This window comes from Protopterus annectens, chromosome 13.part0 (genome assembly GCF_019279795.1).
Source record: "Protopterus annectens isolate FY-2018-M chromosome 13.part0, PAN1.0, whole genome shotgun sequence".
Classification (NCBI taxonomy): domain Eukaryota; kingdom Metazoa; phylum Chordata; order Ceratodontiformes; family Protopteridae; genus Protopterus; species Protopterus annectens.
In genome coordinates, this window is record NC_056747.1 from 977,902,801 (window position 1) to 977,922,112 (window position 19,312).

The 19,312-nt window shown below is 37.5% G+C and overlaps 1 protein-coding gene across 5 annotated transcripts in view; it reads right to left on the reverse strand.

Moving 5' to 3' along the window:
• Window positions 1-19,083, reverse strand: part of LOC122787886 (junction plakoglobin-like) — an 803,785-nt gene extending 784,702 nt beyond the window's left edge. For 2 of the 5 annotated variants that reach the window (XM_044054804.1, XM_044054808.1), the window contains exons 1-2: window positions 18,955-19,082; window positions 18,741-18,841 (exon numbers count right to left, since the gene is read on the reverse strand). The gene's annotated coding sequence lies outside the window, so the exon portion shown is untranslated. Of the gene's footprint in view, window positions 1-18,740; window positions 18,842-18,918 lie in introns of all 5 variants that reach the window. The other 3 variants (XM_044054805.1, XM_044054809.1, XM_044054810.1) reach the window with 3 other exon arrangements.
• Between the last annotated feature and the right edge of the window lie 229 nt (window positions 19,084-19,312).

Below are 19,312 nucleotides of genomic sequence, written 5' to 3' on the forward strand. Positions count from 1 at the left end.
TTTTAATTACAGGTCCATCAATTTAATATCTGTTGTGAGCAAATTTCGAAGCCGCGGTGGTACAGCGGTAGCGTTGTTGCCTCACAACAAGAGGTTCTCCTGTTCGATTCTCAGCTGGAGTGCCTTCTGTGTGGAGTGTGCATGTCCTCCCCGTGGTCGAGTGGCCACTGAAGACATGCATGAATGGGTGTGCCTTCGCTTAAGGTTGGGCGTCGGGCTGGCAACTCAGCACCATAAAAATCTACTGCCAATCATTAGCAGACCAGAGTTCTGCTGTGGCGAACCCTAACTGGGAAAAGCAGAAAAGACAAACAACAACAACATTGGTCTTAAAATTAATACCAAGGTTCTCTGGTTCGATTCTCAGCTGGGGTGCTTTCTGTGTGGAGTCTACATGTCCTCCCTGTGGTTGGATTGGTTTTTTCCAGGTGCTGCAGTTTCATCCCAAAGACATGCTGCAGGTGGATTAGAGACTCTAAATTGGCCCTAGGTGTGAGTGAGTGTGTGTGTGTGTGTGTGTGTGTGTGTGTGTGTGTGTGTGTAAGGTTGGGCAATGGACTGGCAACTGACACCATAAAATTCCACTGCCAATTGTTCTGTGGACCATCGTTCAGCTGTAGTGATCCCTAACGGGCAAAGCCGATAAGAGAAGAATGAGGTCTTGAAGTCAATAGCATCTCCAAGATTTTTAATGTAGGATATTTAGTAACATGGGCTTATTGGTTCTAGGTCTTACCCCCTTAAACTTTCCTATTGTAATTCAAATGTTGCTGTATTGTAATGTGTTTACTCATGGATGTAATTTACTTAGATCTGTTCAAGGTATTTCATTCTATTCTTCATCACAGATTTATTCATAGCATAGCAGTTTGTGAAGATAGATCTGACTATAGAATATTGGATATTTAGTGTGTTAAATGGAAGATCCTATAAAGTAAAACACACCAAATTCTATCTAATGAAAACCTTATTACATGTGGAATAATCCAGGGTACCAGTCATGACCCAGTATTTATTTAATTTATTTGTGCAGTATATTTTTATTAATGATATAGTCTTTACTGAACATTTTAACAAGAAAAAAAAAACAAAAGAGATGTAATAACATTAAAACATATAGCCTTAAATAAAAGATATAAACATTATATTAAAAAATAGGTAAACTGAAGTTCAGGATACATCTGGGAATACATTTATGTATCTTGTATGTTTTGTACCTTTCAGGGGCAGCACAGTGGTGCAGCAGGTAGCATTGTTACCTCAAAGCAAGAGATTCTTCAGTTTGATTCTTGGCTGAGGTGCCTTCTATGTAGAGTCTGCATGTCCTCCGTGTTCTCTGTGTACATCTGGGTGTTCCAGTTTCCTACCACATTCTAAAGGCATGCAGTAGGTGGATAAGTCACTTAAAATTAGCCATAAGTGTGTGTGCGTGTGTGTGTGTGTGTGTGTGTGTGTGTGTGTGTGTGTGTGTGTGTGTGGTATGATATGGAAGGACAACCATGGCAGGGTCAGACACTCAGTGGTGTGAACACTGGCTCTAGGCAATGGTCACTGTTGATATTACACAATGACCCTATGTACAAAAATAGGAAAAAGGGGGTTATAGATGGATGGATTTACTTTACAGTTCCTCATTCTATAAAGTTAAATCCAAGAGGACACTATGTTCCAGTATGGACATGAACATTTTGTAATTCTTTACTCTTACAAGATTGCAAGAGACTGCTTAATAACATATAATAGTCATTGACAAATGATTACATAAGCAACTGATGTTTTTTCTTTGCTTAGCAATAATAGTTTTTGGTGTACTCATTAAGGTTAGTTTGACTCATCCATTACTTGTGATTAATTGGAAAAAGTATATTCTTCCCACTTTAAATTCATCTGTTTTGCCAAAAAGAAAAGTCTGGGTCCACTAATGCCTAGCCCTGAACATTCACAGAAAATATGAAGACAGGTAAACAGTCTACTTCCTGTTACTTACATCTCCAACAGGAAGGACTTTTCTTCCTATCACTTTTATAAAGCCTGATTTGAGTTAGGGACCACCTGTGTAGTATCCTCATTTGTTCATCTCTTGGGCTAGGCCATCTTCATAATGTTTTTGCTATGCTCCAGACTGATTCCCATTGCTCTGTATCTAAGTATAGCTCTTCCTGATGCTTAAGTCTGGTTTGCAGTTGTTTCATTTTTGTTATTCCATTTTCTTTCTGCAGATCTATCTATCTAGCTATCTATATGGATCCCTATCAGTTGATCAAGTTTTCAGAAGCTCAAAATTCATATGGTCGAGTTTTTGAAAACTCAAAGCTTTTGAATGGAGATAGTGGTACAGCGAGGGTCAGGAAATTTACCCTTTTCTTTCACTGTAGTGCGTTCTTGGCATTGGTGTATATATATATATATATATATATATATATATATATATATATATATATATATATATATATATATATATATATATATATATATATAAATAATTTGCAAAGGGATTTGGAGGGGGGTACAAGGTGACTTGCCCTCATATATATATATATATATATATATATATATATATATATATATATATATTAATTTGCAAAGGGATATGGGGGGGTACAAGGTGACTTGCCCTCATGCATAAATGCAAAAAAAGTAATTTTTTTGTTGTTGTTAATGTTTGAGTTTTTGGAATCTCAGTCATATGGTGTCATCCGTATGAATTTTGGGTTTCTAAAAACTTGATCATGACATAGATCCATCTCTCTCTCTCTCTCTCTATATATATATATATATATATATATACATACATATATGTGTGTGTGTGTGTGTGTGTGTGTGTGTCTGCAGCAGGGCTAGCCAAGCAGTGGTGTAAACATCGGATCTAGATGATTATCACTGTTGAAGTGACACACCAACCCCATGTGCAAAATGGGAAAAAGGGGTTGTGGATGGATGGATATATATGTGTGTGTGTGTGTGTGTGTGTGTGTGTGTGTGTGTGTGTGTGTGTGTGTGTGTGTGTGTGTGTGTGTGTATGCGCGTGTCTGTGTGTGTCTGTTTACGTATATATATTACTGTTTATGCATATATATTTTGAAGAGACAAGCTCATTTCTTTGTGGGACTAGGACCCCAAGATAAGGATAGCAAAAATACCTCAAAACAGCCAACATTCTGGGGTCAGATATTCTGAAAATGTTCACCAGTTAAAGGGTGAAGCTATTTTAGGTCATATGTATCATTCATGAACTGCATTGCAGTTTACTAATTGGGAGTGCCTCACAATGTTTACTTTATGAATACCACAACTACTGTATTGGAAAAATGTCTCCATTAATAATGCATTGCATTTGGCATGGAAAACACACTACTCAGGCAATGGCAATTACTAGCCTAGCCAATAACCAGAGATCAGAGTCAAACTCTGTACCTTGTATATATGACCTACACGATCAACTATTTTGCTAAGCCCATCCCCTTATGCTAAGCCCACTACCCACCCCAAGACTCCAGTTACTCAGTGTGACTTTCTACTGCTAGAGGCTCTGAAGAAGGCAAAAGTACTAGAAATTGTTTTTTTTTTTTTGTTAAACAAGAAACAGCTTTATTAAATTATCACTCATGACATAGGCACTCATACATTTATATAAATGAAAACAAACAATATTGAGATAATCCCAGTTGCAAGCATTTTACATCACAAACCACACTGACACAATTCTAGTTGCAAACACTATGCATCCCTTATAATCTATCCAATCACTGTAAGGTAAACATTATATAACGCATTCAAATCCTGCCTTCTTTTAAACCTCATTCCTCCCTTGTATGTATTGTTTCCACAATTACCTTTTTTTTCTATGTAATTTGCTCCTACCCTTTTCTTACCACCCCAATTACAGTTATTTTGTCTCTGTTACTATATTCCCTACTTCTAGTACAGTTGGTTTAAACTTCGAGTTACATTTTCTAGTAACTGCTTTTTTGGCAGTCATCATAATTAGACTCAGTAAGGCCTTACTCTGTCTAGGAAATTCTGATTCTGTATCATAACTCAGAAAAATAATTTCCTATTTACACCAATTTGCTCATCTAGTATCTCTGATAGAGTAATCTACAGGGAATCTTTAAAGTCTGCCAACTCATTACACTACCAGAAAATATGTTCCCAATTATCTCTTTCTTCCCCATCACGCCTTCAACATTTGCTGTCCACCTGAGGAAAATTCTTTGGAGTCTACTTGTGGTATAAAAATATCTATGCAAACATTTCCAAGCAGAAATTCTAAATCTTCTAGATTTTGTTGCATATTGAGACCTACATATACCTCCCCATTGTTTTTTTTCTGAATTGCTTATCCAGTCTTTCTTCCCAATCCTTTCTAAACTCCTATGATTGTTTCTTATAGTCATCATGCAATATTTTATATGCTGTACTAATTATTCCTTTTTTAATGGTAGCTTCTGTTCTAGATTTTAATAAAAACTCTACCAGTGCTGACCTTTATTTAGAACCCCCTCCCCATTCCTTTCACTTTTCCTATACTCTGATATCAATCCTTGATAGGGAAGGCAATCTCTAACCTGCAGTCCAAATAAATTCCTGTCATCTTCCCATTCTATTACCTTTCCCTCTCAAGTTATTTGCTACCAATACCTTGGCCCCTTTACCAGTTTTCCCCAGTACATTCTAGCCCCTCTTACTTATTGTCTGTATTCCAAATTGCAATCATCCCTATGGCAGAATCTCCTTTCTCCATTCCCATGTTGGCTTAATTCTTAGAATACTTTCTGCTACTTTACTAATATAATATTCTGTATGATTATTGTTATTCTCCTTAAAGGTCTGTATCCAAAGTTCGTGTTTCTCCTTGTTTCTTGAGCTTCCCCCGGTTTCATCATCATCCATTTCTACTTTGAATTATAGGTTTCTGCTTGTGCTATGTATATGAGCCTTAACTGTGTAGTTCTGATATACCCCTTCATGTCGGGTAATCCCAGTTCACTTTGTTCTATTGGAAGAATCAGTTTATCCCACTTGACTCTTGCCGTCTTCCCTTCCCAGATAAAATCCTTCAGTTCTTTATTAATTGCTATCCACAGTTTCTCCTCTGGTTGATAAAAATATGCCTGACTTGTGTATAAGACTAAAGGGATTAAAAGCATTTTAACTGCTTGTATCTTACCATCCATATCCATTTAATAGAATTTCCAGTTTCCTCAGGTTTTTGTTTTATCTTTTGTTTAGTCTCTTCCCACTTATCCTTAGCTGTCACACCAGAATCATTTTAATACATACTCCTAAATACTTCATTTTATCTTGTTCCCATAAATATGGATATTGCTGAACCAATTTGTGCGTGGGTACATAATTTACTGCTATTGCCTTTGTTTTAGCTTTACTAATTTTGTACGCCAGAAACACGTGAAACTGTTTCAAAATGCTCTACAACACTGTAATGGCCTTTTCTGGTTTTATCAAGTATAAAATAATACCATTTGCCTATAGTCAGCTTTTCTTGACTATCATACCATCATATCCTTGAATTTCTGAGTCCTTTATTTTCTTTGCAAATTATTCTAAATATAATGCAAATAACAAAGGGGAAAGAGGACATCCCTGCCTGGTTCCTCTGCTCAAGCAGAAATTATCAGAGAGGAACCCACCCACTTTAATTTTCACCTCCGATCCCTCATATATCCTCCTAATCAACATCATTTTATCTGGGAATGTAAATGATTCCATTACCTTTCTCATAAAGTCCCAACTTACTCTGTCAAATGCTTTTTCTGCATCAAGACCCAACAACAGTGGTATTTTCTGACATTCTGCTTCACTCTGGATCATCAGTGTTTTGTTAATGTTGTCAAATGTTTGCCTCCCCTCCACAAAACCATGCTGATCCATATCTATCAATTTTGCATCAATTCATTTAGCCATTATAGACATAAACACTTTAGGTAGAAGCAAGCAAAATCTGAGGGTAATGCTACTCAGTGCTAGAAGTCTAAACCTCAAAATGCACTCACTTGAAGCACTCCTTAAAATGGAGAACATCGACATCTGTGCAGTGACAGAGACCTGGTTCAAGGCTCCAGAGACACTCCTGCATTACCAGGTTATAATTCATACCACACCTTTCGGCCACCTAACCTGGACTGAAACACTAAAGGCAGAGGCATGTCCATATTCATTAAGGATATCCACACCTCCAGGCTAGTTGCTCAGCATAATGCATCCGAGATTATCCAAGTGCAACTAACTCTGGGCAAGACCGCAATCCAAATTGTAACTTGCTACAGATCCCCTACCATGCCCCAGGATTCCCACTCCTCATTTCTTGATACACTGGAAAATATTAGGGTACAACCCAACACCCTAATAATTGTCAATTTCAACTACCCCACCATTAACTGGGAAAACTACTCATGTACCAACTGTTTTGATCAACGTTTTCTGGAATTCATAAATTCCAATGCCTTGGACCAACTTATCCACACCCTCACCAGGGGCAGCAATATCCTAGACCTGGTCATTACCAACATGGGCAACTGGTGTTCCACACCAGAGGTCAATTCCTTGTTGGTCAGATCCGACCACAAGCTAATCAGCCTAGACATCCACATCCCGCCCCCACCCCTCATTAGGGAAACCACCTTAAAAAATTTCTCCAAAGCCAACTTCATGCTTCTTAAGACAGAAGTGGCAAATTTCATGACACCCATGCAGATGGACAATAGAGGTACAACTGCTGAATCCTACAAAAATGCACTTTATAAGCACTTACACGAGTGCATGGATCGTGCTATCCCTAACAGAACCAAGATGCTATCCTCCAAAAAAAGGAAGCCAATCTTGTGTTCCCCTGCCATAAACAAACTCTACAACAGAAGAAAGAAACTGCTGCAAAAAGAATAAAATCCCATGATTGGAGGAACTCCCTGGTGAGCCTCAGTAAGAAACTGAGATCCCTCATAAAATCCTCCAAAGCTAATTACGAAAACAAAATTGCCACTGATTCTAAAGACAACCACAAAGTATTCTATAGCTATGTCAAGAATCTCAATGGCAACACTCATATCTGCTGTGAGTTACAGCACAATAGCACTAAATATTCAGAACCAACTGATATTGACAACATCCTGGCAGATAGGTTCAGTGCTAACTTTACCCCCCTCTCACCCCCTAAAGGGCCCATCTCTATACTGGAAGAATGCAAAGTTCCTGTAATCACGGCTGCATGGGTAAAAACCACACTCTCCAAAGCCAAGAACACAGCATCCATGGAACCTGGCAACATCCCAGGCTACGTTCTACATGAACTACAGAATGAACTGGCACCCCACCTAAGCACATGTTCAATCTTAGCCTCACCTCGGGCTTTGTGCCCACTGAATGGCGCACAGCAATGGTTTTCCCACTCCACAAAGGGGGAGCCACCATAGACCCCAGGAACTACTGCCCCATTAACCTAACGAGCCAACATATCATCATGGAACTTAAAAACAAGGACATTGGTTATCTCCAAACTCTGGACCCCACCCAGTTCAGGTTTATAAAAGACAGATCATGTCTCCTAAACCTGACAGACTTCTTTGAAGCAGTCACCAAAGCTGTAGACAAGGATAAGGTGGTTCACACAGCCTATCTAGATCTTGCCAAGGCTTTTAACACCATCCCCCACTCTGAAATTATAGATAAACTCACTAAACTAGGTATAAATCCTTATGTCACAGGATGGGTTGCCAACTGGCTCACTGACAGAACCCACACTGTGAAAGTAGCAGACTCCAAATCTGACTTCCGACCAGTGACAAGTGGAGTACCACAGGGTTCAGTCCTGGGTTCTCTCCTGTTTGGTATCTACTTTTCTGAAGTACAGGCTAACACAGAAGGTCTTTGGCTAATGAAGTTCACAGATGACTGAAAACTAGGAGCCATAATTGAAACTCCTAACGATGTGGACATCCTACAAAAGGGCCTCACTGACACAGATGACTGGTGTCAAAGCCATGGCCTCAAGCTCAATGCCAAAAAGTGCATTGTCATCCCCTTTGGTAAAATCTCTGTACCCATGAGATACCACATAGGTGGTAGTCTACTTAACACCGAAAGTGTGATAAGAGACCTTGGAACAGAGGTGGACAATAGTCTCTCCTTTGATAATCACATCACCACAGTAGTGAGGAAATCCTTCTATGTGGCACACCTCATCACAAGAGGTTTCTCATCCAGGAAAAAAGAGGTCATTGTTCCCCTCTACTCGTCACGCATTAGACCCATTAAAGAGTACAGCGCCCCTTTTGGTATGTACCTCACAAGACATCTACAACAACTGGAAAGGCCACAGAAATACCTCACAAAGAGGATTAATGGCCTCAAACAGATGCCCTATGCAGACGTCTAAAAAACTCCAGCTTTACTCCATCGCATATTGCCTACTCAGAGGCAATCTCTGCCTAACATACAAAGCTATGTCAAACCCAGAGCTGTTGGACATGCTCCACTTAAAGAAATCCCAATCCCTCTGAGCTACATGCTCTAGGGACCTAAACCATGTCACCACAATAAACAGAACATGCTGGAGGGATAGATTCCTGTCCCAGAGACTTCCCATACTTTGGAACAAACTACCTATCTATATCAAACAAAACTCCTCATTAGCACTCTTCAAGAAAAATCTTGATGATTGGATGGGAAATATGTAATTCATCCCAGGGATCACCTCTGTGGCTCTGCTCAACAGGGGCACAGGAAAATAATTTTCTTGGGTGGCGAAAGCCAGGGTACCTTTTTGGCTAGGCTTGTATAGGCCCTAGAGCCAATAGCCTAGTACCTACCTATGAACCTATGAACCTATAATCATGGTTTAGTATTGAAGTGGGCCTGTATGAAGCTGGATCTCATGGATCTTTACCCTCTTTAGGTATTACAGCTACCACTGCTTTCTTTCAGGATGTTGGCACTCTGCCTCCTGTAAAAATATTGTTAAACAAAACATTCCAGATCTTTAACAGCTTTTTTTTATCTCCTAGCCACCAAACTTTCACAAGAATACCATCTAGTCCTGGGGACGTTCCTGTAGACTGGTTATACATCACCAGTTTTATCTCATCTCCTCTTATCCTAACGGTTACTAACTGAGCCTCATCTACCTCTAACCTTGGCTTATTTGATTCTTCTGCAAACATTTCTATTTGTACCTCTTCTTGATTTCCATATTTCTCTGCTTTATGCAGACTTTCATAGAATTTCCAAAACATTTCTTATAACTCTACAGGATCTTTTGTTATTTTCCTTGTTATAGGCTCCATAAGCTTGGTGACAGCCCTTTCTACTTTCTGTTGTCTGAGTTGCCATCCTAAAAGTTTTTGTGCTATAGGGTTATTATCAAAAAACAGTTGCTTTTCAGCAATCTTTCAACTCATGTGTATTACTGAGGTAATCTGTTATTTTCTGTTTAGGTTTCCGCAGTTATTCTTCTTCATGTTCGGTGAGATTTTTCCTATTTTGCACTGCTTTAACATTTGCCAATCTCGCTAAATAATTTGTGTTACTTCTTAATCATCTCTCCCTTTTTTTTATTTTCACCCCTATTGTTAAACTCTACTTTAATTTTAACTCACTCCCTAGCTATATTTTCAGAAGAAATCTGTAACTTCTCTAATAGCTCCTGAATAATTTCCACTCCTTAAATTCCTCTCTTTTCAACAAATAGGTGGGAACGTGCCAGAGTCTCATTTTTTTCATTACATGTTTTAATTTTAGTTATTATTGGTGTATGATCTGAAATAGTTATTGGGTGTGTATCAAGACCTTCAATTAAATGATATGTTCCTGTTGAATGTAAATTCTGTCTAGCCTATCCCCAGTTTTTGTATCTTGGAGAATAATATGTAAAGTCACTACGAAATCCTAGTACTGAATTCACATATTCCATTCCAAATATTCTGATAAATTTCTTCAAAAGTCTACCTCCTTTGTTATACTTTATATTCTGCTCCCCCAACACAGCTTCACTGTTGCAAATCAAATTCCAGTCCTCACCTATAAGTAATATTCCTTGATGAAAGCTGATTATTTCTCCAAGAATATTTTTAGGCTCCATTATAACAGTTTTAGGTGGAATACAAATACATGCCAGTGTAATCCTCCTCCTCCCTTGCCAGTAGCCCCTTAGTACTACAAATCTACCATTTTTTATCATTTTCATATTTTTCTATCACTATTTGAGCTCCTCTTGCAATTAACATAAGTAATCTTCTTTTCCTTCTGTTCTATTGAATAACCATACTGAAAACCTTTCTTTATCAAATTCACATGTTCAGTTCCTTTCAAGTGTGTTTCCTGTAGTGTAGCTATTTGCACCCTTCATTTTTAATATAGTTTACTACTCTTTTATTTTTTGCATTTATCTGTGAAACCATTGACTTTTAAAGACATTACAGAATGCATGATTGTATTAAAAAGTAATTATTCATACCTTTTACGTATAACAGCTTTTTTGTTAAATGTCTAGTTCCTGCTGTTGTGTTACATGCATATGCTGTTTGGCAAGTTGAACTTTTGTACAGTTGTTTCTTCTCTTACCCATTTCAGCCTATGTCATATATTATAAAACATTTTGTTTTATTAAAAGCCCCAAAACAAAAAGTACACAGCCCCAATACCTACTAAGACCTATTTACTTAATACTAACACACAAAACTATGCATGCCTTCAAATGTTGAAGTTTTACCCTCCTAATAGGAACAAATGTCCCAAACTGACAGCCACACTCACATACTTGAGTCAACTTAAAAGAAAGGTTATCAGTGCTAAGATGCATGGTGCAGCCTGTGCTTGTACTAAGTGCTGTCTGGGTTTGTCTTATCTTTACAGCTCTCCCAGCTGGATAAACACCTGCATGTTTTCTGAGAGCATTACCTCCTAGCCAATTTCTTTTTATCAGATTGTCTCCATGTAGACAAGAGGACCAGATACAAAATTGCTACTAAGCATAAATTTATTTGCTAGAAAAAAAGTAATAATATTCAACATTCTTTTTCATTTACTTGCTTTCTCTTAAAACTTGTTTCTAGATCAAGCTAGGGGCCTTACTCCAGTCATTCCCCCATGCAAGAATGATAAAAAGCAATTTTTTTTCTTTTGTCATGCTGTTTTAACCAGACTTTTCTTCCTCTCTTTTTTTTTCATGTTGCAGTTCCTACATTACTTAAAACTGAAAAAGGAGAAAGAGAGAAGAAGGGGGAAAAAAAGGAAACAATAGAAACACCTATTTACAACAGTATCTCAATTACACTTAAAAAGAACTGAGAAAACCTTACTGTAGAGCATGCAAAGAAAAACATGCACCATAAAAATGTACTATTAAGAAAAAAAATGTTTTACTTACAGTCAACTTTCTCCCTTCTCTTTCTCTCCCCCAAGTATCCTTCAGAACATTAAGGACATGAAGTAGGGCATATGCTTTAGAGTCCTCCACAAGTCCAACAAAATCCAAAAAAAGTCCAATATTTCCAGAGTTTCTTGTTCTGTCAAATTTCATAAATATAATTATTGATTTGTAACCATACATTTGTCACTTTTAAAGTTACTGGTTTTATTACTGTTCATCTCCATCTCCCAAATCCTGTCTCTGCTTCATTCCAAGGTATTCTTTATTCTTTTAGACAACTCTCATGCTTCTTTCCTTTTCTCCAGCATTTTCCATTCAAACACTGGAAAAGGTTTCGCTGGTGCAGTCTCTCTATGGTCTTTATTACCAGAAGAACAGGAAGCAGAATCTCTTGTTTCACAGCTCACTTTTTGTTGGACAAACTTTTGTATTTCCTCCTTCATCAGAAAACTGATTTTGTCCCTCCAGGGAAGAATATTCTGAAGATAGGTACAACAGTTTGAATCTCATGCCTACTTCTCAACATTCCCTGGATAGTGGAATAAACTTACACCTCTTCTGCCTAGTATACAGTGAGTAACCATCCTCCACAAACACTCTGCTGTCTCCCACTTTTAGTACTTTGTCCTTCTGCCCCAGTTTGGCCAGAATCAACTCCTGCTGGTAGGATTGCATTTTTACCATTCTAGGTCTAGGTTGTTTTCTCATAGCCAGGTTTGGAGCATACAAACAATGTGACCTTTCAATTAACAACTCCTGCTGTGGAATACCAGTTTCTTATTTGTTCTTTCATAAAATTAATACAGTCTGTTCATTCCAGCTTCTTTGGTACAGCTGAAAATCTCAGGTTTTCCCTGCATGCTCTGCCCTCTAATTCTATTAGTTTTTGAAACATCTCTTCTTGCGCAGTCTAATATTCAGCCAGCCTTTTCTTCATTTCTTCCTTTGATTTTTGCAGTTTTATCAACTCAGCTGAATATCTGTTTAAAGCTTCTTCCATTTTTTCCAGCCTTTTATTTGAGTTGATATACTGCATTAGTGCTTCGTTTATTTTAATGAGGTCTGTGAGCAGTTGTCTTATACTTTCCTCTACTGAAGTGCATATATATATATATATATATATATATATATACACACACACACATGGGTCTACCTGAATAGACCAAAAACCTTTGAAACCAAATTTTACATGATCGAGGGGACAACACTGAAACCTGACTTTAATAAACTTTTAAATCACTGGAATTTTAATATGGGAAAAGAGGCAGTTGGCCAACATTAAAAAAAAAAACACATTGAAGCATGTCAAACCCACCCAAGTTGTGGGCTGTGCCCCCCACCCCCTAACTAAATATACCAACTCCGAGATTGCACTACAGTGGGGAATAGGGCAAATTTCCACATGTTGGCCAACTGCCTCTTTTCGCAGATTAAAATTCCAGTGATGTGAAAGTTCATTTATATATATATATATATATATATATATATATATATATCATTACAGACTGTTAATGACTGTTAATTCTTGAAAGAAAAGAAAAAAATGCTCATTCTGTCTTTAGATTATTAATACTTTTTTATTGGACTTAGCTATATAAACCAGATATTGCAGTGTTAAAAAGATTAAGTCTGAGATCATAAAGGTTTTATTTGTTAAGCATGTTTAACTAAACAGACCAAACCAGAATTCAATTGAAGAATGAATTTGAATCTGTAGGAAAAAAGTTTTTGTGTTATTTTTCTTGAAAAGATCACACATGCTACAGTCAAGAGAGCAACTGAAATTGTATTGCTATTTTGTTTACTGTGCTGGGTTTAAACTAGATATGGCCTAAGGCAAAAGCTGAGGATGGGGCCCCCCTATTAAGCCTATGACAAAATGCCCTCATACAGGTGGGGATTTGGGAGCTATTAGGCCTCTAGAAGCTCTGCAAATCTAAATGGTTTGTGATGCACTTTATGCCTTATGATTGACACATAATTCAAATAATATGGGTGATAGTTTTTCACACATGAACACAAAAACTGACACTACCCTAGACAAACCAGGTCTACCATAACATGCAGACACAAATATACACACACACACACACACACACACACACACACACACACACACACACACACACACACAAACACACACACACACACACACACACACACACACACACACACACACACACACACACACACAGACTTTCACATTGCACACTTACCTACATGCATGTTGTAGCGGGTCTATGACTACCAATCGAAAAGTAATTTCCATGAATGGCATATAGATCGAAAATGTCATTATTCGAATGTGGAGTTGTGAGATCGTGGTACAGTGAAGATTGGAAAATTTGCCCTTTCCTCACTGTAGTGTGATCTTGGAGTTGGAATATATATTTAGTGGTGGGTGTGGGGGGCACAGTCCCCCACAAAACCGATTTAGATCAATGGCATTTTCGATCTGTATGACATTCATGGAAATTACTTTTCGATCGGTTGTCATCGACCCTGTTGTAGCAATGCTGTTCCACCTAAATGTTTCACTGTGGAGTTGGAAGATCACAGGACTTGTGGACAAATTCAACCCAGAGACAGGAGATCATGCACACTTTACAAAGAAGGGACCAAGACCAAGAACTTAAACAGAGAACCAGGCAATGGTACTGTGAGATGACAATGCTGAATACTGTACTACTGTGGCAAAAATAGTTTTTTTTCACACACATCCTGCCCAGACTGCCAAAGACAGCCACATTCTGTGTATAAGGCTTATGTCTGACTGTGATGCAAGTGAAGGAAATTAGAGCCAAGCAGATGCTCTTAGATATAGTGCAACAATCACCTTCCACCCAAACATACATTTAAATGCCATATCAATAAATACACGGCAACACTCCCCCTCCACACAAATATACATGTAAAAGCCATATCAATGATAGCTTTACTCTGATTTTAGCAAATAATATATGAGTGACACTGGTCATGTCAAGCCAGATCACTCACTATTCAACAATGATCAAACAGCAGCAAGGATAAGTCACTCTTAGTCACAGCATCTGTATTCATCAATTACAACCACTTTATTGTCTCTGTACACATCAGGTGTATGACTGTGTTTTAAAACAATGGCAACAGCTAAGTATTCCAACGTGCTTCACATAAATGAACACTAGTGCTGCAAAGTCAGAGTAATGGCTATTTAACTTGATCTAACAACAGCAGGTTCAATTTTGGTCATCCATAGAGAGCATGTACTTGAGATGTCTATGACAAAAACAATAGCCACAGTAATATAGTTTTCCTTTGTTTCACACACACAGTAGTTACAAAAAAGTACTCAATTGTTTTTTCCCACAAAAGTATACTAATACTGCAAAGCCAGGATTGTGACCATTTAAATTGATCAAAGGACAGCTAGGTCAGTGATCTTCATCCACAGTCAGCCTGCAATCTCTGCAGTTATAACCACTTTCTAGATCATGTACACCTCAGATGTATGATTGTGATAAAAAAGTACACAGTAATGTATTTTAACTTTGTTTCACACGGACACATAGTAGCCTCAGTTGTATTCTGACTTATTTCACCCAAGTGCATACTAGTCATACAAAACCAAATTAATGATTGTTTAACCTGAGAAAATGACAGCAGAGTTGGTCACATTCATCTACCTAGACAGACACTGTACCCAGTAATAAAACTACTTTGCTGATTGTTTATACACCAGATATATGATCGCAATAACATAAAAATTAAAATAAAATAATATACATGGTAATGTATTTACCTCTGTTTCACATAAAGACATTGTAGTCATGCACTGCCAAGCCTAGCACCATGTGGGCCATGGCACTCATATCTGGTTAATATCACATAATAAGGCACATTAAAGTTTGATCATACTGTAGACATTTTAAAATGCAATCAATGACTGCAAATATTTGCATTGGTATGAGGACACTGTAACAAGATACATAAACATGGGCAAGCTTTATTTGGAGTAGTGGAGGTTGTATTATAGCCTACTAATTAAGTGTTATGTGCTTCTAACTCAGAAAACGCTGTTTGAATCCCACAGTTACAACTTAGTGTGATTATTAGAAATTAAACAGCCATATGTTTCTAGGTTTTGCCCATTAAAATATTTTAATATAACATGTTCTTCTTGAACAACAATGACAAAATATCAATAAGGACTCCTGACAACTTTTTAAACGGTGAAAAATTAGGAAAGATTATCTCCTTTTCTCTGTGTACTGCACTACATGAATAAAAAAGTACTGCAGTTCATTTGCACATGTAAATTATAACAGGACAATCACTAAACAGATGTAGCTTCACTGTATGCTGACTAAAATTAAACACACAACTTCTTTCTGTTAAGTGGAATGCCTTAATTCAACTCAGTTTCTATATGAATTAATTTAGAATGCTGAAATAGGCATCTTAAATAAATAGAAAAACATGAACATACAGCCTCTGTCTAGTGTGCAACTGCCTTATGAAATAAACCTTTTTTATTGTTCGGTCTGCAGGGTGAGACCAATCTCTCCCCTTACTGCACCAATTGACCCATTCTTTCCTCCATCAGGGCAAAAGTCTTCTGGCCACCTTGCTTCATAGAGGAGGCAAGAATTGGGTGTTAGGGAGCTGGTCAGTGTGCAGATCTTGTGAACTGCCTTATGCCCATCCCCATGATAGCGTATGAACTCCATTACAGCTGCCTTGGGAAGTGCATGCATGTTTTTACTCATGCGCAAACTCCTGGCCATGTCTGCATTCCTTCAGGTGTCACAAATCCAGCAAGACAAGCTGTTTCCCTCCTGTAGAGTTATAAGAAATGTTTTGGAAATTCTATGAAAGTCTGCATAAAGCAGAGAAATATGGAAATCAAGAAGAGGTACAAATAGAAATGTTTACAGAAGAATGAAATAAGCTGGTATAAACTGATCAATCTCATTCTTCTCACATGGTCCCTCCATCGCCCATGCTGTTAGCTGAATATGGGTTGGCAAGGGAGCAGTCAGAGCTACATCCCTCTGTACCTTGCGGCTGGGTTGTCAATGTAACATGTTGGCACAACTGAACCATTTTCTTGTTGCCAAATGGCATTTCAAAAATTTTAAAGAATGTTTTAGGCAAAATTGCTTATAACTGAGAAATTCCAGATTTAAGATCCCTTTAATCACAGATTCACTATATTCCCACATGCAAGTTATTTAACATACAGACCTTTCAATTATCCCAGCTTCAAAAAAAATGAACAGAAATAAAACTTCATACCCATAGCTGATAGGTACATAGGCAGTTACTAGGTATGCAATACAGAAGACCATTAATGAGCCTATCCCAAAGTCTGAATTGACCCAAAGCACCAACTGGTGTAGTGACTTGCTCAAGTCCATATAACAGGCAAATGAAGGCTGAGGGAATCATACTCTGTACCAGTGGAAGTAGCTTGTTAACAGCACACAGCCCAAATCTTCTTTGCCAGCTGTCCGACAGGGAGGTGGTATATATATATATATATATATATATATATATATATATATATATATATATATATATATATATATTTACTATTAAAATCTGGAATGGCACTTACACACACAAACTGGGAACATCAAATGTGTGTTCCCCAGTTCTTGTAAAGCCAATGATAGTGTGCATTCGCTAATGTGAGATCTACATTCCGATAACAGATCACACTACAGTGGGGATTGAGAAATTTACCCTTTTCCTGACTATAGTGCAATCCTGGAGTTGGAATATATAATTTTCAGGGGGGTGTGGGGGGGCACATGGGGGCTTGCCCCCCGTGCAAAACAGTAAAAGCCTGTGGTGTAAAATTAAAAGTTTTAAGAGATGTTAAATGGAATTTCCTGGGTGTCTGACGTCACATCCTGCTATTTTGTTTAACATCAAATGCGTACGTCATAGAAAGGACGTTCGAAATTATAGGCAGCTAGACATTATGGTGCGAAATTATGTTTCATCTTTTTGACAAGAATTTATTTTGATTATCAACATTTCAGTAGTAAACCACAGACACACACACACACACACACACACACACACACACACACACACACACACACACACACATATATATATATATATATATATATATATATATATATGCATACAGATACACACGCACACACACTCACACACACACACACACACACACACACACACACACACACACACACACACACACACACACACACACACACACACACATATAGTGGTGACCCCTAATGGGAAAAGCCAAAAGGAGAACAAGAACCTATGAACCTATGAACCTATGAACCTATGAACCTATGAAGATGTCACATGCCATCTTTGGATTATTTGGCTCACTCTCAATATTTCGTTTAACATCAAATGCGGACATCATAGAAAGGACGTTCAAAATTATAGGCAGCTAGACATTATGGTGCGACATTATGTTTCATCTTTTTGACAAGAATGTATTTTGATTATTAACATTTCAGTAGTAAACCACAGGCACACACACACACACACACACACACACACACACACATACACACACACACACACACACACACACACACACATAGATAATGCAGAAAGTCATGTCTAAAAATTCTCACTGTAAAAGAACAGCTTTTCATATACTAAAGCATGTCTTTGCTCACAGTTTCTGGTTTCCATTTGTTTGGGCTTTTCTAACTATGTAACGTCACACATCTCAGAATCAGGAGACTTGGAAGTACCTGGATGACAGCTGACTAATTGGCTGTTGACATGATGCCATAAAAACTAGATGTTAGATAAGTTGTAGGATATGATACAATTAGACTTGGTGAGTCATTTTCCCAGGAAGACAGCACTGTTTATTCATTCTGTATACACATGGGCAGATACAAGAATCTATGTACTTGTAAATTACACTTGATTTTAGAAACTAAGACATTTTCCAAGATTTTGGCTATGCAGACAATATAGTTTCCCATATATATATATATATATATATGCCATGTTTTTTATTTTGTTTTTTAAATTTTTGAATATGATGCGGTATAAGCAGTAGTATTTTGATATGTTAATCCACTAACTATGCAACCATTATATTAAAGCATAGTTAGCTAAGCTAGTTTTGTGAGGTTCTTACTGCTTCTTTATTAACAATGAATTAAAATCCACAGTGTACAAATTCATGTCACACTCTTTAGTCGGGGTACAGTAAAATATGTAAAAATGACAGATATGCACACACACACTCACACATTTTAGCAGTTTAATCTTTCTCAGTGAAACAAAAATACTGTTCTTTTTAAACATATCACTGCCAAACATCAAGCATTAGTAACTACACAGCTGATGTATGCGTACTTACCCAAGATGCTTTTATGTCTGCTACTTTTTGCAGTAGTTCTTCATGTCATTTCATAACCTCCTCAAGTCTTTCCACCTCTGGTACTTTCTGTTCCATTAGACCTGAAGGAAAAAGCAACGTAAAACAGGGAAAACAAATGCATATTTAAAAATTAAAGGAATTATTTCTTATTCAGTACATTCTTTCTCTCTCTCAATCTGATCTGGCTGAATACCTAAAGAACGCAGCTTACAAATCAACAGTTTAAATGATTAGTAATTAGGAGGGTTTTCTGTCCATGGTACATTCTTTTCGCCTCACACTCTGATCTGGCTGAGTATCTAATAAACTACTCCGCATATCAGCTATTCAAAGGTGTTCTCTTTGGACCTTTTCATTGCTTGGCTGAGATCCAGCTTCTCACATTTCAATCTGATTACATTCTTTCATGTAAAGGTTTCTTTAAGTGAAGAAACTGAAAGACAGGACAATGCAAGCATATAAATTAGACTCCAGATACATAACAGTTAATACCAAAAGGATTAACATTACCTTCACTGTTACATAAATACCGTGTTTATTCTGTACCTTTC